General features: G+C 43.5%; 1 protein-coding gene across 1 annotated transcript in view; it reads left to right on the top strand.

The window, feature by feature from the left end:
- Positions 1–26827, top strand: part of LOC137345007 (LHFPL tetraspan subfamily member 7 protein) — a 221340-nt gene that overhangs the window by 84012 nt on the left and 110501 nt on the right. The window lies entirely within an intron of this gene.

Consider the following 26827-nt stretch of genomic DNA (forward strand, 5'->3'; position numbering starts at 1 on the left):
ACAAAAACGCAAGCCCCATCGCCCCATCACCCCCCCACCCCAATCTTTCACCTCCTCCTTCCCATCCACCCTCTCTCACAAACCCTACTCATCCACTAGGTCCAGGAACAGAAATTGAGCTGGTAGCCTAATGAACCCATTTATACTCTTATCCCACGTAACCTATTTTACAAATCCATTGCTTTTTGGATAAAAAAAATTCCACTTAACTTCTTACTCCTAACTTCCAAATTTATACCTTGTATCCCCTAGTATTTGAACCCTTCATCTCAGTGAAACATTGGTTTTGTCTTCTGAGAATCTTCAAACCATTACATTGTGTTCATTCCGAGTTGTTCTGGACTCTTCCTCCGATAATGGAGCAACCCGTTGCCAACCTACAGCAGGACCCTGGATAACATCCAGGCTTAGATTGGCAGGAAATATTTGCACCATGTAAATGCCAGGTAATGACCATCTCCAACTTTCAACAGCACCATCATTGTTGAGTCCTCAACATTAACATCCTGGGAGTCACCATTGACCAGAAGGTTAACTGGATCAGCCATATCAATAATGTGGCTACAGAGCAGGACAGAGACTGGGTACTTTGCCATAGGTGGCTCACCATCTAACCCCTGAAAACCTATCCATCATCTACAAGGCTCAAGTCAGCAGTGTGATGGAATACTCACCACTTGCTGGGATGGGTGCAGCTGTAACAACACTCAAGAAACTCAACACCATCCAGGACAGTGCAACCTGCTTGATTGCCACCCCTGCCACTGGTCTCACTATGTAGCCCCTCCACCACCAGTGCAGTGTGACTGCAGTGTATACTTAAGCCAAATGAAGTGCAAGCTTACTTCAACACCTCCTCCGAGCCCTGTGACCTCTACCACTGAGAAGGACAAGAGCTGCAAGATCATGGGAACAACATCATCTCCAAGTATCTCTCCAAGCATCATCCTGACTTGGACAAATACCATTGGCGATGTTGGGTCAAAATGTTGGAATTTCCTACCTAACAACCAACATGGCAACAGAGTCACCATGAGGACTGCAGCAATTCATGGAGAAGCTCAACCATCTTCTCAGGGCAACTACAGAACTACATCCTGAGAGCAAAATTTAAAAAAAAACTCAGCGGACTTAGTAGCACTAAGATAGTGTTGCTAGGTTGTCATCAAGGCTCTTTGTTGGAGTGTTTAGACAGTGTAATTTTCATGGTTGTTGACATTGCATTGGTTAAATTCTCATTAAATGAGCCCACTGCCATCTTTGATGTATGTTTCATTGGTAACAGTTTAGGCTGTTCATACCGATTATCACACTCAAAGAGTTCTCTCTCCTCCCCCTCCGGACCCAATATTATCTCTCCAGCTCAGTCCCACTTAAAAAAACAATCGTCCAAAAAGACTATATCTGAAAGCAGCTACCACACCATAAGCAGACTCACAGCTGTTTCAATGACCGTGTCACATTCTTGTGCAGTCAAAAAAAAAATGAAAGTTTATAAAATGAGACTCAAAAACACTGAAATATTCATTACAGCAAGTTATTTTACTTTTAAGTAATTCATGAATGACTCAATTAAATAATGATGGAGAACACTAAGATTTCACTATTTTACTCGGTTTGGTAATTTACAACATGACGCTTGAAGTAAATTGACCACAAATGTGTACATTAATTTACAAAAGCTGTAATATTCCTCAGCTTGCGTAAGCTATCAATCAGAGCAACACCCATGTCGACAGGCGTAATGTTATTAATAGCCTTTGTCTGTACTTCGGAACATTTCAAATGATAATTTCATCTCTGATCTGCCATTTTGATGTATTATTTACTCTAAAGACGTGAGGAGATTATTCTTCCCTTAAAGCCATCTCCTGCGTGATCAGTTCCTCAAGGGACACTAAGTTCTATTTAATTGAAGATTGGCGGCCACAGTGTACAAGCCGTACTGTCCTCAACCCAACTGCTACTAAGCGTTTCTTTCAAAAAAAACGGAATCTGACCCTTCCAACATCAGTAGGTACAACAACTTCCTACATTATTCATTTGTAAACAATTTTACAACACCAAGTTATAGTCCAGCAATTTTATTTTAAATTCACAAGCTTTCGGAGGCTTCCTCCTTCCTGGCAATCAACAAAAAAAAACCCAGCCACCGCAGTGATATCTAAATTGTGCTGTTTGGAGGGTTTTCTCATTAAATCAATAATTTTTTTCTGCTCGTTCATTTAACCCCAATTAATCTTGTGCAGGGAATGTTATTGGGCCTCACACCTCGAGTGCCTGACAATGAGTGAAGCCAGTGGGGAATGTGTCCGCAGCACTGCCTGTGCATTTTAATATCAGACATTCACCTCCTGCCATTGATCTTTACACAGGCCAAAGGAGGGGCTGCCAACTGGGTCCTGTGAAGCTGGCTGGTAGTTAAAAATTCTGTGGACTTATCAACCAGTAGTTCATCTATTTAGCCCTTAATAATAAACAACCAAGCAACAAAATTTGTATTTCTCTTTCTCTGTTCACAAATGTTCTCAGAGGCTTTGAGCCTCTCAGATCCAAAGTTCCGCCCTGTCTTTATTAGGATCATCCAATCTTACAGCACAGAAGGAGGCCATTCAGCCCATCGTGCCTGTGCCGGCTCTTTTAAAGAGCTATTCAATTCGTCCGACTCCCCTGCTCTTTCCCCATGGTCCTGCAAATTCCTCCTTTTCATGTATTTATCCAATTCTCTTTTGAAAGTAACTATTGAATCTACTTCCACTGCCCTTTCAGGAGAGCATTCCAGATCATTACAAGTCATTGCATTAAAAAAAATTCTCATCTTAGATCAATTATTTTAAAATTTTATTTTTTAAAAAACTTTCTTCCCTCCTATCTTGGGCGTACCGATTCTTTGCTGGAAAATCCCATGGCACTAATCAAAGAAGAGCATGTTGCTCTCCCAGTTTCCTGGCCAACATTTATCCCTCAACCAACATCATTAAAACAGATTATCCCGTCATTTATCCCATGGAGTCAACAGTGATTATACTTCAAAAAAAGTACTTCATTGGCTGCAAATCAGGACGTTCTGAGGTTGTGAAAAGTGCTATGTGAATGCAAGTTTGTTCTTTCTTTGAAATATAGTTTACAGATTCCATGGTCCTTGCAGTACCTCACTTATCCAGGTGGCCATGCTTCATATATAAAGCCTCGACAGTGATTGTCGGCAAGTTATTCGATCCTGACAGGCATCCCAAACAGGCCTAGCCTGTCCTTTTCTCATCCAGTGTCCAGATATATGCACTTTCCAGCAAGGATCACTGCATGACACTCCTTTTGCTCTGGTGAAATTACGAGGAGGCTCGCAACAGGATCTCTCCGCCTGTCTACCGCTCTCTCCTCCTTTAAGACGCCCCTTAAAACCTACCTCTTTTACCAAGCTTTTGGTCAACTGTCCTAATATTTCCTTATGTGACTTGGTGTCAAATTTTGTTTGTAAACGCTTCTATGAAGCGCCTTGGGACGTTTTACTATGTCAAAGGCGCTATATAAATGCAAGTTGTTGTCGTTGCCAGGAAATAATTCATCTCCAATGTTGTTCTCATGACATCTGTTAAAATATTTCAGTTCCTTGTCAGGCATATTTAAGCATTTTTGAAACAAGGACAACTATCAGTGAACAAGGGAACTGGAAACATACAGTATGAAACAAACAGTCTTTTTTTAAAAAAAAGACACATGAAATTGCCCCATTTGCTTAAACGTGGGTGGCTGGAGTGCTCACACAGTGAGGATTTAAAAAGACCTTTACTTACTGCTCCATGTGTGCGTTGCCTTTTATAACTCTCATCGCTGCACAGGCAGTTTCTAAAGCGGAAAAGTGAGGAGTGGTTGGCAATTATTACTGACCCAGTCTGATCAGTACGATCCAAAATACTGAAAGATGCACCAAATAAAGAGTCTTGTGGGTAACTTTGCCCCCATACCCCTCAACCCACCCCACCCCCGCCAAAAAAAAACTCTTGCCTCTCCAGTGCTTGCAACCCCTTTAAGAAATGTCAAAATCCATTGCTGCTGCCTGGTTGCTTTTAAAAGCCATCAATTTGCCGACGGGTTTAATCACCTTTTGTTTTGTATTTCTCATCCTCCCTCGAGTATGCACCGTGCCTAATTTCTAGCTCAGGAGTTGATGAGCTGCTTTTAAAATGTTGTCAGTGGGTTGTTTGTGCAGGTCTTTGCGTAGCCAGTGGCAACCCCAAAACTAATCTGCCATATTTGCTAAGGCCGGTGTCCAGGAAGACTTGTTACCGTGGTGATACTTTGCAATATTCCCCTTCGTAAGCCCGGGTCTGGCCTGGAGTAAAATACTCTTTCATTTTACTGTCAGCAGTAGAAAACTGCCCATCTTCATCATTAATGATCTTAAAATGCCTTAACAAGCAAAAACAAAAAGAAAAGTACTTATTACTCACTTGCCTTTCATGTTTGTTAATCTGTTTATTGGAGAGGCAGAAATGGTCATGGCAGCTCCATAAACGAGCAAATAGCCTCTTCCCGATTTGTCCACAGATTCAACCACCTCATTAAAATTAGCAAAGGCAGGAATTTCAGGACCCAAAGTTCTTTAAAGTCAATTGTTTGTTTTAAATACATTTATAAATATGACTTTCAGAAGGGAAGGTTTCACTATGTCAGAGCTGTCTTTCACGAAATATCCCCAGGGTAGAATTTTTAATCTTTTTCTTTTCTTGTAGCTTAACTGCCTTTGTTCTTGGGGTCCCTATGCTCTCCTTCCTCTGGGAGGATGGGACTGTTGAGACCAAAGCTAGCTGCATTGTCACCATCAGTGCTTCGCCATATACACCCTGGATGTATTATAATTTTAAAATATTTATCATATGCACGTTATCTAGTGGTGTAGCTCACAGGTACTGTGGGCCTGGGGCTTGTTTCTGATGTTTAATGTGGTGGATGGGAATCCAGATTCATTCCGACGAATTCAAAGTCAAATGAACTGCGTAGCTCAAGCTGCAGGAACAAGTCAGAGAAGATTGTGGGTAAATTGTATAGTGCTCTGGTCAGATCGCACCTTGACGACTGTGTCCAGTTCTGGTTACCAAGAGGTAAGGGAGACATTGAAATGCTGGAGGCAGTAGAGAAATGAGCCATGAAGCTGATCCCTAGTGTAAGACCGGAGAATCCTAGGCTTTTCACGCTAGAAAGCAGGTATCTGAGTGGTGATCCAATGAGGGTATATAAAAGATAGTTAAAAGTGTGGAATACGTAAATCTGGAGTATTATTTTAAATTAATATGTATGAGTAGGATTATGTGGCACAGGCTCAAACTATTCGAAGATAAAATTAGATCTGATAGCAGGACGTTTTTCATATAAAGAGTGATCAACACTTTCACAGAGCAGTGGAGGTAAAAATCCTGGAATCATTTAAGAACCAATAGGATGCTGCAGTGAGGGAATTTTAGGGTCTTTCTGGATGGATGAATTAAGATGGGCCGAATGACCGTCGTCATCCGCAATTGTCTTATGATTGTTCAGCACCAACTCAAATAAATTCAGCACATTCTAAGTGCTATATTTTCAAATAAAGCTTATTGCACGCCTTAAACTTTACGTTTGCATCTTATCTGTTATCTTCGACTTCAAAATGAAAGATTTTATAGCAGTTTGGAAATACATTAGGGCAGATTATCCTCTTGCAGTGCTTGGGCTTAGAAAGATCACCTGAGCAGATCACACCGAGGAAAATCAGGTGGGGGCGATGGGGAAAATCGTTCGTCGTTAACAGATCCTGCCCGATTTTACGTCCATTGAGCTAGATGTACAGAAAATTAGACGGGTACTGTTATGGGCACGTGATCCTTCCTTGCCTGATTTTCTTCCATGTGGTCTTCCCTGGTCATGCTTTACACTCGAGCGCTATAAGAGAAAAATCTGCCCTATTTGTTCCGTGTGAAAATGCCAGGACACTTTACCGCTATTACAGGGAAATTTGGCAGATTGGAATCAGCCCTAGGGTTGGGGAGCAAAGCAGAAAGCCAGATCACACAGTAGTTAGGTGCGCAGTGCAGTGGTGAGACGAGGAAGAAAGCATAGCGTGAGCGAGCAGAGCAGTTTGGTGGAGATGTGGCGGGGAGAGGAGCAATGAGACAGGAAAGAGAGTACTGGGTTGTGCAGTTGGGCAGGGAGCAGAACATTGGGGCCGGGGAGCCGAGCAGTGCAGTAGAGATTGGAGCATGGGGATGGAATCTCGGGCACTGTAGCCAAACTGTCTGCTTTCTGTCACTTAGCCAATTTTGAATCCATGCTGCCACTGCCCCTTTAGCCCCATGGGCTTCAATTTTGCTGACAAGCCTATTGTGTGGCACTTTATCAAATGTCTTTTGAAAGTCCATATACAAAACAACAACTGCACCACCTTCATCAACCCTCTCTGTTATTTCATCAATGATGTGGAGATGCCGGTGATGGACTGGGGTTGACAATTGTAAACAATTTTACATCACCAAGTTATAGTCCAGCAATTTTATTTTAAATTCACAAGCTTTCGGAGGCTTCCTCCTTCATCAGGTGAACGATGTGAATAAAATTGCTGGACTATAACTTGGTGTTGTAAAATTGTTTACAATTATTTCATCAAATAATTCAATCAAGTTTGTCAGACACGACTTGCCTTTAACAAATCAGTGTTGTCTGTCGTTAATTAACCCATGTTTTTCCCAGCAAAAATTAATTTTCTCCTGGATTTTGGTCTCTAGAAGTTTCCCCATCGCTGACGTAGGCTGACAGGCCTGTAGTTACCAGGTTTATCCCTCTCCTCTTTTTTGGAGAAGGGGTGTAACATGTGCAACCTTCCTCTGGCAGTCCTCTGTTCCCGCCCCCATGTTCATAGAGGATTAAAGGTTCGTGGCCAGAGCCTCTGCCATTTCTCCCCTTATTTCCATCAGATCTTGCTGTCTGCAAACATTTGCCAACCACACAACAGTGACGACACTTGAAAAGTCAGTCATTGGGCCATCTTGAGGATGTGAAGGGCAGCACAGAAATGCAAGTCCTTCCTCATGCTTAGAATGAAACAACTCATTCTGTGTACCATTCTCCGAAGGGGCTGTCTCATCAGCTCATCTCTGCACTGACACGCCAGCTCCTATCAGTCTCATCTCTAAAGGATATATCAACTCGGCTCTGCGCTGACGGAGCATCCGTGCTATGAATTGAGAGCTTCTGCTCATCTAACAGAATAATTTCAGCCCTCTGAAATTATTCACGCACGTACATAAACCATGGCAGAGGTAGCAGTGGAGGTCATCTGGATGTACCCAGAGTCAGAATGAATAGTGACAGGCTTCATTCATTTGGAAGCTGGCTCTATCATGCAGATTGTGTCCCTGTTGGTAGGGGCCTGGCATCCAGCTTCATAATAATCTTTTAAAACAAAATATTAGACTTTATTACCAGGTGACAGCTGCAGTGAGCTAAGCAATTAGAAATGTCAGTGGGTGTGTTTTTACTTTGATTTACGTTGTATCCATTTCTGTTTCTTGTACTGTCTGTAATCTGCCCTCAGGCAGAATCCCACTGTAAACAATTACAAGCTTTGCTGGGATACTTTGCTGATATATAGTGCTACCCTTCATGCAGGGATGAGCCATAATAGGTTATGGATTGACAAGATTCTTAAGGGATGTTTACTGTCTGCATCTGTTTTGTTTCCTGCTTATTACCACATACCTCGGAGTAGAGTGACACACTAACTTAACAGTCACCAATTTAGTGCACAGTATTTGACATTTTAATTCATTCATTTCATGGAACAAAAACAAAGTGGACAGATTTACATACTGGGCAGGTGAGGCACTTGGAGGATAAGCACAGACTGGAGGTTTCAGAAGTAAAAGTTGAACATTGACAGAATTGTACGTAAGAATTTCTGGAAACAGGAGAAAGCCATTAGACGAAACAAGCCCATTCTTTTCCTTTCTCCACCGCCCCCCCCCGCCCATATCCCTCAATATCTTCTCTCTCTATGAATGTACCTACCTATCTCTTAAACCCATTTATACTGTCTGTTTCAATGGCCTTCCCTGGTAACTTACACCTCTGAGTAGAAAAGTTTCACATTCTTCGTCCTAACTTCCTAATTATTAAACTGGTCCCCTGGTATTTGGACAACTCACCACACTGAACAATTTTCCTGTATCAAGTTTGACATTTCCCTTCATACTCTTGAAAACTTTAATTAGGTCGTCTCAAAGTTAGATTTTCGTCAGAAGTCAGACTTATTGGGCTCAATTTTAAAAGTGAGAAACGGGTGGGTTGGGGGCGGGGCATTGAAAATTGCCACCATTTCAGACCCGCCCCCAACCCGCCTATTTCCGTTTTTCACCAGGGCGGGACAAGGGATGGGCAACCAACCCGCTCCCAGGAGGCGGGTTGGGCCTTACAACCTTTCAAGGAGGCTTCAGGCCTCCATTTTCCTGCACTTCCCGATTTCAACCCGGGGGGGGTCGGGATTCCCGGGCCTTCTGTTTTATGCCTCGTGAAAGGAGGTGAGAAGGCCCAACTCTAACAGGTAGGTGCCTAGAAAGGAACTGCTTGTGGGCCCGGTGGAACAGGACTGCTTCCCCCAGGCCCAACAAGCCTACCTGCATCGACCCCCCAAGGATCGCGGACACCCAAACCATGGCCCCGATCCTCCCCCCCCCCCGGCCCCGATCCTCCCCCCCGGCCCCAATCTTCCCACCCAGCCCCGATCTTCCCCTTCAACGATCGCGGACCCCGATCCCAACACCCCATGACTCACGACCCTGTGCCAACCTATGCCCACTCATGCCCTCCCATGTTCCCCCCCCCATCCATACAAAGACTTACCTGCAGACTTGCCTGTACACGTCCTCTCCCTGGCTGGTCTCCCATCCGACTGAAACCAACCTGTCACACAGGACGGTCAGTCGGATGGGAAACCGACAAAAAAAAAGAGACGTCCTTACATCAAAATCGCAACAATGCCCGGGAAACCCGTACTAATGGGTTTCCCATCCTCAATTTGACCCCACCCCCTTCCCGGCTCGGTTCTAAAATTGAGCCCATTCGCTTTTTATTTTGCGCTGAAGGGGAGATGAGCCTGGCACCTGCAACCTTGAATTGTATTTGATATTATTAGAGGAATAGAGCAGGAGAACTAAGACTTCAACGAAAGACACTAATGGTACAAGAGTAGAACTGTGAATTGAAATAGCTAAGGATGAAGATGAAGGAGACCTAGGGGCTCACCATGTCCAATCAATGCAGAGCAGGAATCAACAAAGCCAATAGAATATTGTGTTCTACTGCTTTGGCTGTGGCGTTCAAATGGGAAGATGTTAGAATCAATCTGTATACGGCTCTGGTCAGACCACACCTTGAATACTGTGTCCAGTTCAGGTCACACAGACACAAGGGAGACATTCAAATGCTGGATGCAGCACAGAGAAGAGCCACAAGGCAAATTCTTTGCGTCAAAGGTCTGACTTACGAGGAAAGAAGGGAGAAACTTGGGCTTTTCAGCCTGGAAAGGAGGTGTCTGTGAGGTGATCTTATAGAGGCATATAAGATGGTTAATGGTATGGAGAAAGCGAATCCATAAAAACAAAACTAAATTGCAATAGGTTCATGCTGGTAAAAGGCAAACTGAAGACAGACATCAGGAAATTCTTCATTACACAAAAGAGTGATCAATATGTGGAATGGAGTTCCAGATAGAGTAGTGATACCCTGGAATCATTTAAGAAACAATTGGAAGCTGCAATGGGGAACTTCTGGATGGAAGAACCAAGATGGGTGGAATGGTGGGGACTGAAGTGTCTTTCTGGTTGGATAATCGGCTGGGTGGCCATCCTCATCAGTAATCTTAGGACACCCTGAAAATCCAGAGTGTAGGCCGCAGACTTAGAACTATACGAAGTGCCTCCCCGATTTCGCCCAAAATCAGGATCACAGTGGAAACAACAGGAAGGAGGGGTGATGAGGCCTACGACGTGCCAGCTTTTATCTATCCCACCCCTGCCAGGACCTCTGTTGGCCATTCCTTCCCTGCCCACTGCATGCAAATGGCGATGGGGGCGCCTGTGTTACTGCCACTTCCCGGCACCATCATGGGGATGGTGGCAGAAGGCCACGAGAAGCAGTGGTAACAGGTCTGAGGTGCCCCCAATGGAGGGAAAGGACCTTGAAGCAGTCTCCTCTCCCTCTAATTCCAACCCTAACACTTCCGTGTTAAAGGCCCTGGTTTTGGCCGAGTCCTTCAGTGGGACATCTATTCCAATTTTTGGGGCACTTCTGTCCATTTAATGCTGCTCCTGGATCTTAGAATACTACAGCGGTGATCCCACTAAAACACCACCGGGACTCTCCGCCCTTGTACTGGCAGGCTTATTCTTAACTGTGGAAATCTTGCCAGGAGCCCACTGTGCACAATTAATGAGTCCTGACTTTCAGGTCGAAGTCCCACCCCACCAGACCTCCATCCCAAAGAGGTCTATTCTCACCCCCGCTCCCCCTTAAAATGAAAACCATTCCTCTACATATGGAACATTATACTCTGTTAACTTGATGAGCTGCCTATAATGAGTGGCCTAGGCTGAGATCAATTGCTGAACAAGACAATAACCATTTAGTGCTGAAGACCGTGAACTGCTCATTCCAGATAAATTGACCGAACAGCCTGTCTCTTCCAAATCAGATGTGCGCATGGAGGATTCTGTTAAGAACATCACAACATGTTGAAAGGGAGAGCGAAGCAAGAGTGTGTCGTGAGGAATGGCAGAGCAATGGTGAAGTGTGAGGAACAATGTCTCATTAGGAAGAACAGCAAACCACAGGCACACCATGCAGAACAGGGTAAAACTGATATATTGTGAGAAGCAGCACAGCAACACTGTGCTGTGAACAACAGGGCACCATGAGAAATAACTGAGCAGTACGATGGATGGTGTTGGTTCTTTGCAGTTATTTAGTGTAGAATTTGCTCTTACAGGTTGGGATAAATTTATTTATAGCGCTTATTCGGCCAAGAAATTCCAGGAGTAAATGTAATATTTGAAGGAGCCAAATTAGTCTTGCCATCAAGTTGAAAATGTAAGCATACTGCGAGATCAAAGTTTTGACCAAATTGAAGTCTGGTCAGTATTAATTGGTAGTAAACGAGCAACACTCCTAAATTCTGCTTTAATTTGCTTCGGTATCCCCTTAAGCCTCTTGATTTCCAGTCTGGCTCCTCCAGTTGGAGGGAGACAGGTGACTGACATCATAGACTATCCAGAGGAAACGCTATTTATGCTCAGACAACAAAAGAAGATCGCTTCAGGGTATAATTTCCCAGATCAACTTTCTCTCATCCAGGAGTCAGGCATTCCATTAAGAAGAAACATATCATCTAGTGACACTGCAAAGAACTGAGAATCAGCCATCACAATAAGTAGACTGGCAAGTTGACTGCCAGCCAGCATTGGGACTCAGGACAACAGTTATCTGAAGAAGTTATCCCACCCGCCTTATGGGGGTGTAGCTTCAAACTCCGAATGTTTGGATGTCTATAAAATTCTTCAATTTAGGCCTTTTGATGGCTATCAGAAGGAAGAAATGTGCATCTTACCTGTGCGATGCAGATTCAAATTTAGATACCAAGGATAAAAAGGCAGAATTCTACATAACCGCACCATTCACGACACTTAAGAACAGTTTCAATCCGGCTCATACAGGACAGAACAATCCATTCTATTTGAGACGAAGCAGCCAATTACACAATGTGGGCCATAAGTTTACAAACCAACATCACTAAAGCAGATTATCTGGTCATTATCACATTGTTGTTTGTGGGATCTTGCTGTGCGCAAATTGGCTGCCACGTTTCCCACATTGCAACAGTGACTACGTTTTAGATGTACTTCATTGGCTGTAAAGCGCTTTGGGATGTCCTGAGGTCGAGCAAGGCAATATATAAATATAAGTTCTTTCTTTATGGCATCAAGGTGTGGGGATATTGAAATCTCATGCCAGTGTAGTGGGGGATACTGAGATTGGACGCAAAAGTTGTTCGTGAAAATTGGAAGATTCAGGTGACATTGTAGAAGCTAAAGTTGAACTGGGGAAATTCAGTGGTGTCGGTGAGTACAAGGAGAATTTTATGTTTTGCTGACAGTATCTGTGACACGTCAATGTGTGGTGATCTAGGGGTTCGAAAATAGGGTTTAAACTGTGAAGCACAGAACTGGATCTTATTCAACAGAGAGCTGATTAAACAAACAAGATCAGTCTCAGAGACTGTAAACATTGATTCCCCCATGGAACGAGCAGCCCGAAGGGGATCCCTTACCTGTTATCACTCCAGCATGTCTGCTTCTCACACACTCCTGCCTAAAATGGATGTTTACCTCGTTCCACAGAGGAGGCTTGTTAACAAAACTCATTTAAAATCTAAAGCTGAGTCACAGCACCAGATCCCAAGTGCAATCCCTAGTCTATGCTGATTTAGTTGATTGCAGCCGAGGTAGCAGTTGGATATTACAAGAGGCTGCTAAGCTGGGGGAGGGGGAAATCAGCCAGTGTTCCCGCAACATTGGCTACTCCGTGACCCCTGCTTTGAAGATGTGGAAGTTGGGGGTGCGGGGAGAACTGAATAGCGTTTGGTTTTGATGCCCTCTACAGTCGAATAGCATTCCAATACTCCCTTTTTCCAGCTCACATATGGAGAGTGCCCACTTGACGCAGGGTACCAGAGGGCATTTGGCACCCATGGAACTTTACCAGAGCAAGAGCCGGCCACTTTAGGAGATGGGGGAGGAAATTGGGGGACCCTTAGGGTCACTTTTTAAGCTGTGTATTATGCCATATTGCTCTGCGGTTAGTGCAGACTCAGCTCACATTTCAGTATGGTATCCACACTGCTTGGGAGGATGTTAGAAAATGTCACCCTTGTGATAACAAATAAATAAATCTGTGTAGATTCATTATAATCTGTACAGGGATTCTGCGAGGCATCGGTAATTGTTGTTTCACAGCCTTTTCAGGATGTCAAAATCAATTGGAAATTTAATTTGGACGAGATATAAAATTTGGTACTGATCGACTGCGTATGATTCAGTGGAAAGATTTTGTTTCACTTTAAGTCATAATCAGCTGTACAGAGGCACGCTGCAAATTTCTTCCTTAGGAAAAGGGGTAGAGGGGATGGAGCAGGAGGTACAGTACTCAAAAGGCACAGGGTTACAGCTACATAGAATCATAAAGCACAGAAGGAGGCCATTCGGCCCATTGAAAAAGCTATCCAATTAATCCCACTCCCCTGCTCTTTCTCCAGAGTCCTGTAAATTTTTCCTCTTCAAGTATTTATCCAATTCCCTTTTGAAAGTTACTGCTTCCACCACTCTTTCAGGCAGTGCATTCCAGATCATAACAACTCGCTGCGTAAATAAATTTCTCATCTCCCCTCTGGTTATTTTGCCAATTACCTTAAATCTGTGTCCTCTGGTTACTGACCCTCCTGCCAGTGGAAACAGAGTAAATAAGGAGAAACTATCAAAACCCTTCGTAATTTTGAACTCCTCTATTAAATCTCCCCTTACCTGCAGGCTTTTGAAATAACTTTTCAATTAAGGTCTCGGTGACACAGGCAAATGTAATTTGGGGGCAGGTTTATATTTAAAAGAGACGGAGGGAGTCAGCCGGGGGGCAGGGAGTAGGGGGTGCTGTCCATAGTCCTAGTGAAACTGCAGGAAGCCCTTTCCATTGTTGGAAGTAAAAAGCTGGCATTTGGAAATATTTCACTTTCCCTGTTGTTCTAAACTGTGTGTGTGTCGCTGACTGGGTTAATAATTGCGACTGATTTCCTGCTGCAATTTACTTAAAGTAATGCAATTTTACTAATAGGCCCTGTTGTAGTTTGCCTGATATAGTACTGTGGTGCAGCTGTTTTGACTCAATTGATTTTGTTCAGTTTGAACTCCTGCTTCTCTTTCCCTATCGATTTCCCATGTGTACGGTCCAGAGTTCTCCCGAGCAATGTCATGTTCTCTTCACAGAGCTCTCCAGTGTAATAGGCAATACCAAGATCAGTTCATATTCATTGGTCACACGGTGCAGCATTCTCTATATCCAGAAGCATTCATGTGAAACTGATACCCCACTAACTTTCAGGTGTTGAAAGTACCAACGTTTAACACTAAAACAAATACAGCTGTAGTATGTCAGCCCTATGTGTTCAACGTTATATTAATAATGGATGGAAACTAGGAAGTAATACATTTTTTTTTTACTTAAATTCGTAGAATCTTACAGCACAAAAGGAGGCCATTCGGCCCATCATGTCTGTGCTGGCTCTTTGGTAGAGCTATCCAATTAGTTCCACTCCCTGGCTGTTTTCCCCATAGCCCTGCAAATTTTTCCCCTTCAAGTATTTATCCAATTCCCTTTTGAAAGTTACTATTGAATCTGTTTCCACCGCCCTTTCAGGCAGTGCGTTCCAGATCCTAACAACAAAAAACATTTCTTCTCATCTTCCCTCTGGTTCTTTGTTGTAGATATGGTGGTTTTAAAGCAATCAGCAGTGCTGTCTCAATAATCCTTTGAAAACAGTTTGGTAATTTAATTAATTAGGACACTATGGAGAAGGATGATGTAGACCTAGAAATACGGCAGGGGGACTGTGATATACTCGAACATATTAACATCGAGCGGGAGGAGGTATTGGCTGTTTTAGCAGGCCTAAAAATGGATAAATCCCCAGGCCCGGACGAAATGTATCCCAGGCTACTGTGTGAGGCAAAGGAGGAGATTGCGGGGGCTCTAACACATATATTCAGAACCTCTCTGGCCACAGGGGATGTGCCAGAGGACTGGAGAACCGCTAATGTAGTACCATTATTCAAGAAGGGGAGTAGGGAAAAACCGGGGAACTACAGGCCAGTGAGCCTAACATCAGTGGTAGGAAAATTTATGGAAAAAATTCTGAAGGACAAAATTAGTCTCCACTTGGAGAAGCAAGGATTAATCAGGGATAGTCAACATGGCTTTGTCAAGGGAAGATCATGTCTGACTAATTTGATTGAATTTTTTGAGGGGGTGACTAGGCGTGTGGATGAGGGTAACGCAGTGGATGTGGTATACATGGATTTCAGTAAGGCCTTCGATAAAGTCCCCCACAGGAGACTGGTCAAGAAGGTACGAGCCCATGGAATCCAGGGTGCCTTGGCACTTTGGATACAAAACTGGCTTAGTGGCAGAAGGCAGAGGGTGATGGTCGAAGGTTGTTTTTGTGACTGGAAGCCTGTGGCCAGTGGGGTACCACAGGGATCGGTGCTGGGTCCCTTGCTGTTTGTGGTCTACATTAATGACTTGGATATGAATGTAAAAGGTATGATCAGTAAGTTCGCTGATGATACAAAAATTGGTAGGGTGGTAAATAGCGAGGAGGATAGCCTCAGTCTGCAGGACGATATAGATGGGTTGGTCAGATGGGCGGAACAGTGGCAAATGGAATTTAACCCGGAAAAGTGCGAGGTGATGCACTTTGGAGGGACTAACAAGGCAAGGGAATACACAATGAATGGGAGGACCCTAGGCAAGACAGAGGGTCAGAGGGATCTTGGTGTGCAAGTTCACAGATCCCTGAAGGCGGCGGAACAGGTAGATAAAGTGATAAAGAAGGCATATGGGATACTTGCCTTTATTAGCCGAGGCATAGAATATAAGAGCAAGGAGGTTATGATGGAGCTGTATAAAACACTGGTTAGGCCACAGCTGGAGTACTGTGTGCAGTTCTGGTCGCCACACTACAGGAAGGATGTGATCGCTTTGGAGAGGGTGCAGAGGAGATTCACCAGGATGTTACCAGGGCTGGAGCGCTTCAGCTATGAAGAGAGACTGGGAAGATTGGGTTTGTTTTCCTTGGAGCAGAGGAGGCTGAGGGGGGACATGATTGAGGTGTACAAAATTATGAGGGGCACAGATAGGATGGATACTAAGGAGCTTTTTCCCTTCGTTGAGGGTTCTATAACAAGGGGACATAGATTCAAGGTAAAAGGCGGGAGGTTTAGAGGGGATTTGAGAAAGAACTTTTTCATCAAGAGGGTGGTTGGAGTCTGGAACTCACTGCCTGAGGGGGTTGTGGAGGCAGGAACCCTCACAACATTCAAGAAGCATTTGGATGAGCACTTGAAATGCCATAGCATACAAGGCTACGGACCAAATGCTGGAATATGGGATTAGAGTAGACAGGGCTTGATGGCCGGCGCGGACACGATGGGCCGAAGGGCCTCTATCCGTGCTGTATAACTCTATGACTCTATGACCTGTGCTCCTTATAAACAGCCACTGGTCATGGGTTACAAATTAGCACAATAGGGTTGTTTTAACACTTAGGATCTCTGGATTTTTCTTCCAGATCACCAGTTGCACTGCAGGAGTTCAATAATAGAAACAAGCCTTCATTCTAAACGTTAGGGTAAATTCACTAATCTCACACTGGCGGTGAGGAGTTGCACTCGAAGGGAGCACAGTGAGAGAATGGGCTACAAGCTGTACCGCAGAATCTCCCACCCCACTCCCTTTAGCCTTATTAACCGCTGAGAGCGTGGGAATGGTGAATTTGCCCATTTGCACCAGCCTGGCTCTGTAGGATCTGTTTTAAAATGGGCTGATTCCATGCGGATAAAGAAAATCCTCTCATAGCACAATGGACCATGCGTGTAGTACCGAGCTGTACAGACCAGGACAACTGGTCTGTGCTGAGTTTGCTAATCTGAACTGGGGTAGTGGTGGGAGTATTATAATTGGCCTCAGTCCCACTGGACGAGGGAGGGGAAAATCCCACAGGGTTACCCTGCTGCTCATTGCTATCTACTGATTGTTGCTGCAAAGTGTGCACGTGTGGACATTGGGTGAGAATAGGATAAGGCTCATCTGTGATGCCTTACATAGTGGACCAGCCTGCGGGCACTCAAAATCCAGACTTATATATAAAGATTGGTCACTTAGATGAGGTTTGAGGATGTAGCCGGCACTCAGTGAATTGCACACAGCAAGAATTGGCACCTTTGGGCCGGGAGAAGAAAAAGATTAGGGAGCGGTGAGAAATTCCATGTGACATTGGACCTGTAACAGCCAGTTTTCTCTCAGGCTCAAAATGACTATTTAAACCCCTTTAGGTGCTACTGCAATACAGAGGGAATGCTGCACCGTCGGAGCTGCCGTCTTTCAGATGAGACTTTAAACAGAGGTCCCGTCTGCCCTCTCAGGAGGACGTAAAAGATCGCATGGCACTATTTCGAAGAGGAGCAGGGGCGTTCTTCCTGGCCAATATTTATCTCTCAACAAACAACACTAAAAAACAGATTTTCTGGTCATTATTGCTGTTTGTGGGGCCTTGCTGTGCACAAATTGGCTGCCACGTTTCCTACACTACAACAGTGACTACACTTCAAAAGTACTTCATTGGTTGTAAAATGCTTTGGGATGACCCAAGGTTGTGAAAGGCACTATAGAAATGCAATTCTTTCTTTCTTTAAAGCATTTGTTGCGCCATCTTTTATGAATTGAGGTTCTCTGCTACCAAGAGGGCCACTGAGAGTTCAACAAACCAGGCAACACCACTGCATTCATTTGGAGGAACATGGTATTCAATGCGAATTGCTTTGAAAAGGGTTGGATACAGGGAAGGAAAGCACTCTCTGAATCACACACAGAATCATAGAAAGGTTACAGCACGGAAGGAGGCCATTCGGCCCATTGAGTCTGCACCGGCTCTATGCAAGAGCAATCCAGCTAGTCCCACTCCCCTGCCTTTCCCCATAGCCCTGCAAATTTTTTCCATTCAAGTACTTATCCAGTTCCCTTTTGAAGGCCATGTTTGAATCTGCTTCCACCACCCCCTCAGGCAGTGCATTCCAGATCCTAACCACTTGCTGTGTAAAAAAGTTTTTCCTCTTGTCACCTTTGGTTCTTTTGCCAATCACCTTAAATCTATGTCCTCTGGTTCTTGACCCTTCCGCCAATGGGAACAGTTTCTCTCTATCTACTCTGTCTAGACCCTTCATGATTTTGAATACCTCTGTCAAATCTCCTCACAACCATCTCTGTTCCAAGGAGAATAACCCCAGCTTCTCCAGTCTATCCACGTAACTAAAGTCCCTCATCCCTGGAATCATTCTAGTAAATCTCTTCTGCACCTTCTCTAAAGCCTTCACATCTTCCCTAATGTGCGGTGCCCAGAACTGGACACAATACTCCAGTTGTGGCGAAACCAGTGTTTTATTAAGGTTCATCATGACTTCCTTGCTTTTGTACTCTATGCCTCAATTTATAAAGCCCAGGATCCTATATGCTTTTTTAACTGCTTTTTCAACCTGCCCTGCCACCTTCAATGATTTGTGCACATATACCCCCAGGTCTCTCTGTTCCTGTACCCCTTTTAGAGTTGTGCCCTCTAGTTTATATTACCTCTCCTTGTTCTTCCTACCAAAATGTATCACCTCGCATTTTTCTGCATTAAATTTCATCTGCCACGTGTCTGCCTATGCCACCAGCCTGTCTATATCCCCTTGAAGTCTATCACTATCCTCCTCACTGTTTACTACCCTTCCAAATTTTGTGTCATCTGCAAATTTTGAAATAGTGCCAAGTACACCCAAGTCCAAGTCATTAATATATATCAAGAAAAGCAGTGGTCCCAGCACCGACCCCAGGGGAACACCACTGTACACCCCCCACCAGTCCGAAAAACAACCATTCACCACTACTGTCTGTTTCCTGTCCCTTAGCCAATTCTGTATCCATGTTGCTACTGCCCCCTTTATTCCATGGGTTGCAATCTTGATGATAAGCCTACCATGTGGTACTTTATCAAAGGCCTTTTGAAAGTCCATATACACCACATCAACTGCATTGCCTTCATCTACCCTCTCTGTTACCTCATCAAAAAACTCTATCAAGTTAGTTAAACACAATTTGCCTTTAACAAACCTGTGCTGGCTTTCCCTAATCAATCCATACTCATCCAAGTGACTGTTAATTCTGTCCTGGACTATCATTTCTAAAAGCTTCCCCACCACTGAAGTTAAACTGGCTGGCCTATAGTTGCTGGGTTTATTCCTACATTTTTTTTGAACAAGGGTGTAACATTTGCAATTCTCCAGTCTTCTGGCACCACCCCCGTATCTACGGATGTGTGGAAGATTATGGCCAGTACCTCCGCAGTATCTCTGACTATATATGCGGTACCTTTCATGGAATCCCACACTCACCTGACGAAGGAGAAAGCCTCCGAAAGCTTGTGATTTTCAAATAAAACTGTTGGACTATAACCTGGTGTTGTAAGATTCCTTACATTTGTCCACCCCAGTCCATCACCGGCATCTCCACATCAACCTTACTTCCCTCAGCAACCTAGGATGCTGAGGGAAGCATACCTCACATTTTGTCACTGTTCTCTTTATGAATTGACACTGTACACAACTCCTGGTCCAGATTTATTAACCAGCCATCGGTAAATAAGAGAAGAACCAATAGATCAGTTAATGCCATACAGTCCATGGCAACAAGCAAAGCCCAAGTGGCTCAAGTAAATGGAAGCTCTGAATCAGACTTAATAATATTAGGAGTAAAAGCTATTATAGATACCTGAAAATAGAGTGCTTCGTTAACAATTGCAAATCATTAGCAAAATCACTGCTTATTACTGAAGATTATAAGAACATAACATAAGAACATAAGAAATAGGAGCAGGAGTAGGCCAATCGGCCCCTCGAGCCTGCTCCACCATTCAATAAGATCATGGCTGATCTGGTCCTAACCTCAAATCTAAAATCATGTCCAATTTCCTGCCCGCTCCCCGTAACCCCTAATTCCCTTTACTTCTAGGAAACTGTCTATTTCTGTTTTAAATTTATTTAATGATGTAGCTTCCACAGCTTCCTGGGGCAGCAAATTCCACAGACCTACCACCCTCTGAGTGAAGAAGTTTCTCCTCATCTCAGTTTTGAAAGAGCAGCCCCTTATTCTAAGATTATGCCCCCTCGTTCAAGTTTCACCCATCCTTGGGAACATCCTTACCGCATCCACCCGATCAAGTCCCTTCACAATCTTATATGTTTCAATAAGATCGCCTCTCATTCTTCTGAACTCCAATGAGTAGAGTCCCAATCTACTCAACCTCTCCTCATATGTCTGCCCCCTCATCCCCGGGATTAACCGAGTGAACCTTCTTTGTACTGCCTCGAGAGCAAGTATGTCTTTTCTTAAGTATGGACACCAAAACTGTATGCAGTATTCCAGGTGCGGTCTCACTAATACCTTATATAACTGCAGCAATACCTCCCTGTTTTTATATTCTATCCCCCTAGCAATAAAAGCCAACATTCCATTGGCCTTCTTGATCACCTGCTGCACCTGTATTATTTTAATTTATTATTATTTTAATACTGACTATCTAACATTAAGTCACAATGTTTCTTAAGGGAATAAGTTAAAGAAAACAACTTGTTAACTTTTTTTTTTTAACATGAAACAACATATGATCCGGAAATAAATTACAGATTGGGCACCATGCTGGGACCTGTGTACACATACTCGGCTCAAACCAGCTCTGGATAATAGGTCATTTAAAAATAGTTGACAAGATGATCAGGGATCAGCTATTACCATTGCGTAGAGGTGTTTTAATTGGATCCGCTCTGATCCCCTGACTGGCTCGGGCTCCGTGCAATTGCATGGTCCTATCGCCGCCCTTGTACTATATAGAATGAGAGTGTGTAATAATGCGTGGTCTGACATATAAGCGCGTATTTTCCAAGTCCTTCTCCACAACAAGGTACCTGGCTCACTATGAGTATGGATTGGAAAATTGCGAGCACAGTCCCTGTGATTTTCCATTCTGTGTTTTCAATGTTTCAGGTACCTCACTGTGAGCAAAGACTTGGAAAATACACCCTACAGTGTACAATACACGTTCCTGTTTCTGCTGGAAACAAACACACTGATTTAACTGTAGTTCTATCAAATAACGGTAGCTTCAGCTTTTCTTTACGTCAACTCTATCATGTTCAGTGTGCCTGCTGCAATTTGTAGGGCCTTGCTGTGCGCTGATTAGCTCCCATCTTTGCCTAGAAAACAATGGTCAATGCATTGCAAAAGTAATTCAGTTAAGAACATGCTAGAAAAGCAAATGTTGTTAAGAAACGTCTAACAGTTTGTTTAAAGCAGTAATTCAGTTTCAGATGGACTGCAGACATTCACAGCCACTTGAGATTTTAGTCTCAAGGTCTATGACACTATGAGTAGATTACTGAAAGAAAAACAGAAAATGCTGGAAATGCACAGATCAGTCAGCATTTGAAAGTGAAAATGCTGATGAAAGGTCCCGCCTAAAATGTTAAGAGAACTTGCATTCATACAGCACCTTATCACATCCTTAGGATATTCCTAAGCACTTTACAACTAATGCATTTGCTTCTAAAGTGCAGTGACTATAGTACTCAAGGCAAAGTCAGTAGCTAATTTGCACGTAGCAAGGTTCAGTGCATAGCAAGTTCCCACAAACAACAAGTGAATAACCAGATAATCTGTTTGTTGGTGGCTTTGGTTGAGAGAGAATTGTTGTCCAGGACACTAGGAGAACTCCCTGCTCTTCGAATCTTTTACATTCATCTGAGAGGTTTTGATTTAACTTCTCATCCAAAAGACAGCACCTCTAACAATGCAGCTCTCTACTGCAATGAAGTGTTAGCCTTGGACATGTGCTTAAGTCCAGAGTGGGGCTTGAACCCACAACCTTCTGACAAGACATAGAGGCAAGTGTGCTACCAACTGAGCTAAAATCTCTGTTCCTCCTTCAGATTCTGATCGACCCGTTGTGCATGTCCAACATTGTCTGTTTTTATTTCAGATTACCAGCACTAACAGTTTTTCTTTAATGTCTCAATTGAATTACTGCCTTCTAACTCACTGCCAGCTACCCATTATCCTGCATGTAATTGACTGTGTACTGAGGTAACTCATTCCTTCGCAAACTACCTTGACAGCTTCATTAGAAACAATGCTGTTTGAACAAGGCACCTTGTTTTCAATGGTTGTATGTTTAGTCTCGCTTTGATAAAAACAGATCTGAACTGCAAAGTTTCATCGCAACCCAAGCCACAGAAATTGGCTGGATTCAGGTATTTCCCCTTTGTGTCACTTCAGACATTGAGTGATACAAGCTGATCAGCTGAGGTACATCCAGTACCAGGTACTGCAGCTTTTAAGGTCTAATGATGTGCTAGTTTAATGGTTTCCTACATTACAAGAGTGACTATACTTCTAAAGTACTTCATTGGTTGTAAAGCACTTTGGGACGTCCTGAGGTCATGAAAGGCGCTATATAAATGCAAACCTTTCTTTTAGTAAAATAATTACAGGCAACCCCATAGTTAGAGCAAATATGTTATCCTGGACACGCAAATTTACCAAGGGGTGCAGATGAAGGGAGGCATGCGCAAATGGCCAATGAGTTGTATTATTACACCACCTTCAGTGCTTTTTTTTTGGTTATCTGCTGCTATTGGGCTTATTGCAGATCCCTTACTTCAAGTGTAGCACAAGTCATGAATGGCAATGAATCTGTTTAATGTATTTATTACAGGTATTTTGTTTCTCTTCATTCTCAGGATGTGCGCATTGCTGGCGAGGCTACATTTATTCCTCAGTGGTAGCAATTGTACAATTGAGTGGTTTGCTGGCCACTTCAGAGGGCATTAAGAGTCAACCACATAATGTGGACTAGTCACGTGTAGGCCAGACCACAGGTGGGAGTATATTGTTCCCTTCCCTGAAGGACATTAGTGAACCAGTTGAATTTGTATGGCAGCTTACATGGCCATCGTCTCTGGTGCTAGCCCACAAATTACTAAATTTATTAAATTCGATTTCACAATTTACCATGGTGGGACTTGAACTCCAGTACCATAACACTATCATACCCTCCTTATCTATTCTCAACTGATAATGTCCAAATAGCCTGTGCCTTATTATTAAGTCACCATGTCGTCCCAGTTTGCGCAGTGCAATCTCATTTCCTTTAACCCTTTGATCAGAAGACAAAATAAAGATGAATCATGACTGGCTCATGTACTGGGGCTCAGAGACTAAGTTTATCTGATCATTTAGCCCTGATCAATAACCTAACAATTACCCATGAATCCTACATTGACAAATGGCCCTATTATATACTTAGGCAACGTTTTGTCACATACACATGGGCAAACTTTATATTGAATAAAATGTTAACCTGTGTAAAGCTGCATGAGGCTTCCATCACCCCATTAAAGATGCCAATTATAGGCATAGATCGCCTTTAATAATGTGATGAGGGATTTGAGTTACAGTGCTTGGTCTACATTTGGGCTAGAAATGTCTGCAGCCACTTGGAAATAATGAGTAACGAAAGTGTCTTCCTTGGACCACCGGGGACTTGGACATAGCCCCCCTCACCCGCTGCACCGTCAATAAGGACAAATTAATCCCACTGCACCATTATCGTCTTAGACAGCTACTCCCACTGTATACACCCATTGGGTAACAAAGGAAATAGATCCACGCCCCCATTCCCCACCTACAGCCAGGCAGGCAATGAATGGAGGCCCAGAAGTGCATGGAGTAGCAAGTCTGACTAAGAATGTCAGATAGCTTGTGCCATTGTATTACTTCTTATTAAGTCACCACGTTGTCCACTGATTGTGATATAAATCATAAGAACATAAGAAATAGGAACAGGAGTAGGCCATCCGGCCCCTCGAGCCTTTTCTGCCATTCAACAAGATCGTGACTGATCTTCGACCTCAGCGCCATTTTCCTGCACCATCCCCATATCCCTTGATGCCTTTAATATCTAGAAATCTACCGATCTCTGTTTTGAATGTACTCAATGACTGAGCCTCCACAGCCCTCTGGGGTAGAGAATTCCAAAGATTCACCACCCTCTGAATGAAGAAATTTCTCCTCATTTCAGTCCTAAATGGCTTACCCCTTATTCTGAGACTGTGACCCCTGGTTCTAGATTCCCCAGCCAGGGGAAACATCCTCCTTGCATTTACCCTATCAAGCCCTGTAAGAATTTTGTATGTCTCATTCTTCTAAACTCTAGAGAATACAGGCCTAGTCTACTCACTCTCTCCTCATACGACAATCCCGCCATCCAGGAATCAGTCTGGTGAACCTTTGTTGCACTCCCTCGATGGCAAGTGTATCCTTTCTTCGGTGAGGAGACCAAAATTGTACACAATACTCCGGGTGCGGTCTCACCAAGGCCCTATATAATTGCAGTAAGATATCTTTACTTCTGTATTCAAATCCTTTTATAATAAAGGCCAACATACCATTTGCTTTCCTAATTGCTTGCTGCACCTGCTTGTTAGCTTTCATTGACTCATGCACAAGGACACCCAGGTCCCTTTGAACATCAACATTTCCCAATCTCTCACCATTTAAAAAATACTCTGCATTTCTGTTTTTCTTAGCAGAGTGGATAACTTCACATTTTTCCACATTATATTTCATCTGCTATGTTCTTGCCCACTCACTTAGCCTGTCTATATCCCCTTGAAGCCTATTTGCATCCTCCTCACAACTCATATTCCCACCTAGTTTTGGGTCATCAGCAAACTTGGAAATATTACATTTGGTCCCCTCATCCAAATCATTGATATAGATTGTGAATAGCTGGGGCCCAAGCACCGATCCCTGCGGTACCCCACTAGTCACAATCTGCCAACCTGAAAAAGACTCGTTTATTCCTACTCTCTGTTTTCTGTCTGTTAACCAATTCCCAATCCATGCCAGTATATTATCCCCAATTTCAGGTGCTCTAACTTTGTTCACCAACCTCCTGTGTGGGACCTTATCGAAAGCCTTCTGAAAATCCAAATACACCACATCCACTGGTTCCCCCTTATCTATTCTACTAGTTACATCCTCAAAGAACTCCAATAGGTTTGTCAAACATGATTTCCCTTTCATAAATCCACATTGACTCTGCCAAATCCTATTATTATTTTCTAAGTGTCCTGTTACCACATCCTTTAATAGATTCTAGCATTTTCCCTACTACTGATGTCAGGCTAACAGGTCTGTAGTTCCCTGTTTTCTCTCTCCTTCCTTTCTTAAATAGTGGGGTTACATTTGCTACCCTCCAATCTGCAGGAACTGTTCCAGAATCTATAGAATTTTGGAAGATGACAACCAATGCATTCAATTTCTCGATAGCCATCTCTTTCAAAACCCTGGGATGTAGATCATCAGGTCCTTGGGATTTATCGACTTTCAGTCCCATTAATATGTCTTCCTATTAGACTGGCAGGAATCAGACAAATCCCTATCACTAGATCACCCAAGACTTAGACACATACCCATACTAGACCGGCAGAGATCAGACAGGTCCCATCAGTCGGCCACTGGGGCTGGGATGGATTTCCCCTCTAGGCTACAACAAATGGATGCATCCGACAGAACTACCATGAAACTTCCCTCTGGCAGAAATTGAAAGGAAGCAGTGTATAAATGCACAGATGGATGGATATGGTATGATATGATTGAGGTATTATGGTTCCTGGACACACAAAAGATATAGAGTAGGCACATACATATGTCAGCTTGGCTCAGCTGGTAGCACTCTCACCTCCAGATCAGAAAACTATGGGTTTAAGCCCCATAACAGGTTTTGAGCTTTTAATCTAGGCTGATGCTCCAATGCGGTTTAATGTTATTTTTCCTTCCTGTGAGGAGTATAATACTGTCAAAGGTGCTGTCCTTCAGATGAGATAATAAACCAAGGTCCCACCTGCCTGTTCAGGTGGATTTGAAGTACCACATGGTACTAATTTGACCAAGGAGGAAGTACACCTGGTGTCCAAGCCAACATCTCCCCTTCAATTAATAATACCAAAAAAAGGTATTGATGGCTTTTCATCTCATGGCTGTTTATGGAACATCACTGGCGCAGAATGGCTACTGAATTTTGCCTACATGACATCAGTCACTGCAATTCTAAAGGAATGAATTATGTAAAGTGTGCTATATAAATACAAGTTGTATTATAAATAGAGGGAGGCCACTATTATGACAGATTCTAGGTGGTAGAAGTTTGGAACTCTCTTCTGCAAACGCAGTTGGTGCTAGCTCAATTGTTAATTATAAATCTGAGATTGATAGATTTTTGTTAACCAAAGGTATTGAGGGATATAGGGCTAAGGCGGGTATATGGAGTTAGGTCACAGATCAGCCATGATCTCACTGAATGGCGGAACAGGCTCGAGGGGTTAAATGGCCTACTCTTGTTCCTATGTTCCTTTTTTATTTGTTCTCAGGATGTGGGTGATCCTGGCATGGTGATATTCATTGTCCATCCCTAGTTGCCCTGAGAAAGTGGTGCTGGGACTTCTTCTCAAACCACTGCTGTCCTTGTGCTGATGGTTCTCTCATGACGCTGACTTGCACCAGCAGCAGCTTGCACAGAGATGATGGTGCACCTCCCATCAAGACCTGACAAAAGTTTGATGTGGAGATGCCGGTGATGGACTGGGGTTGACAATTGTAAACAATTTTACAACACCAAGTTATAGTCCAACAATTTTATTTGAAATTCACAAGCTTTCGGAGGCTTCCTCCTTCCTCAGGTGAATGTACAAAGAGTCTCAGAATTAGAAACTGTGCCATTGGTTCAGGTGATACCCGCCCTGCCATTCTGTGCCAACTTGAACAATCGTCAGCGCTACCTGCAGCTGCCAGCTTGAATATTTTCCATTCTCCAGCTCTGCCACTTCTCATACAG

This window comes from Heptranchias perlo, chromosome 28 (assembly GCF_035084215.1).
Source record: "Heptranchias perlo isolate sHepPer1 chromosome 28, sHepPer1.hap1, whole genome shotgun sequence".
Lineage (NCBI taxonomy): Eukaryota > Metazoa > Chordata > Chondrichthyes > Hexanchiformes > Hexanchidae > Heptranchias > Heptranchias perlo.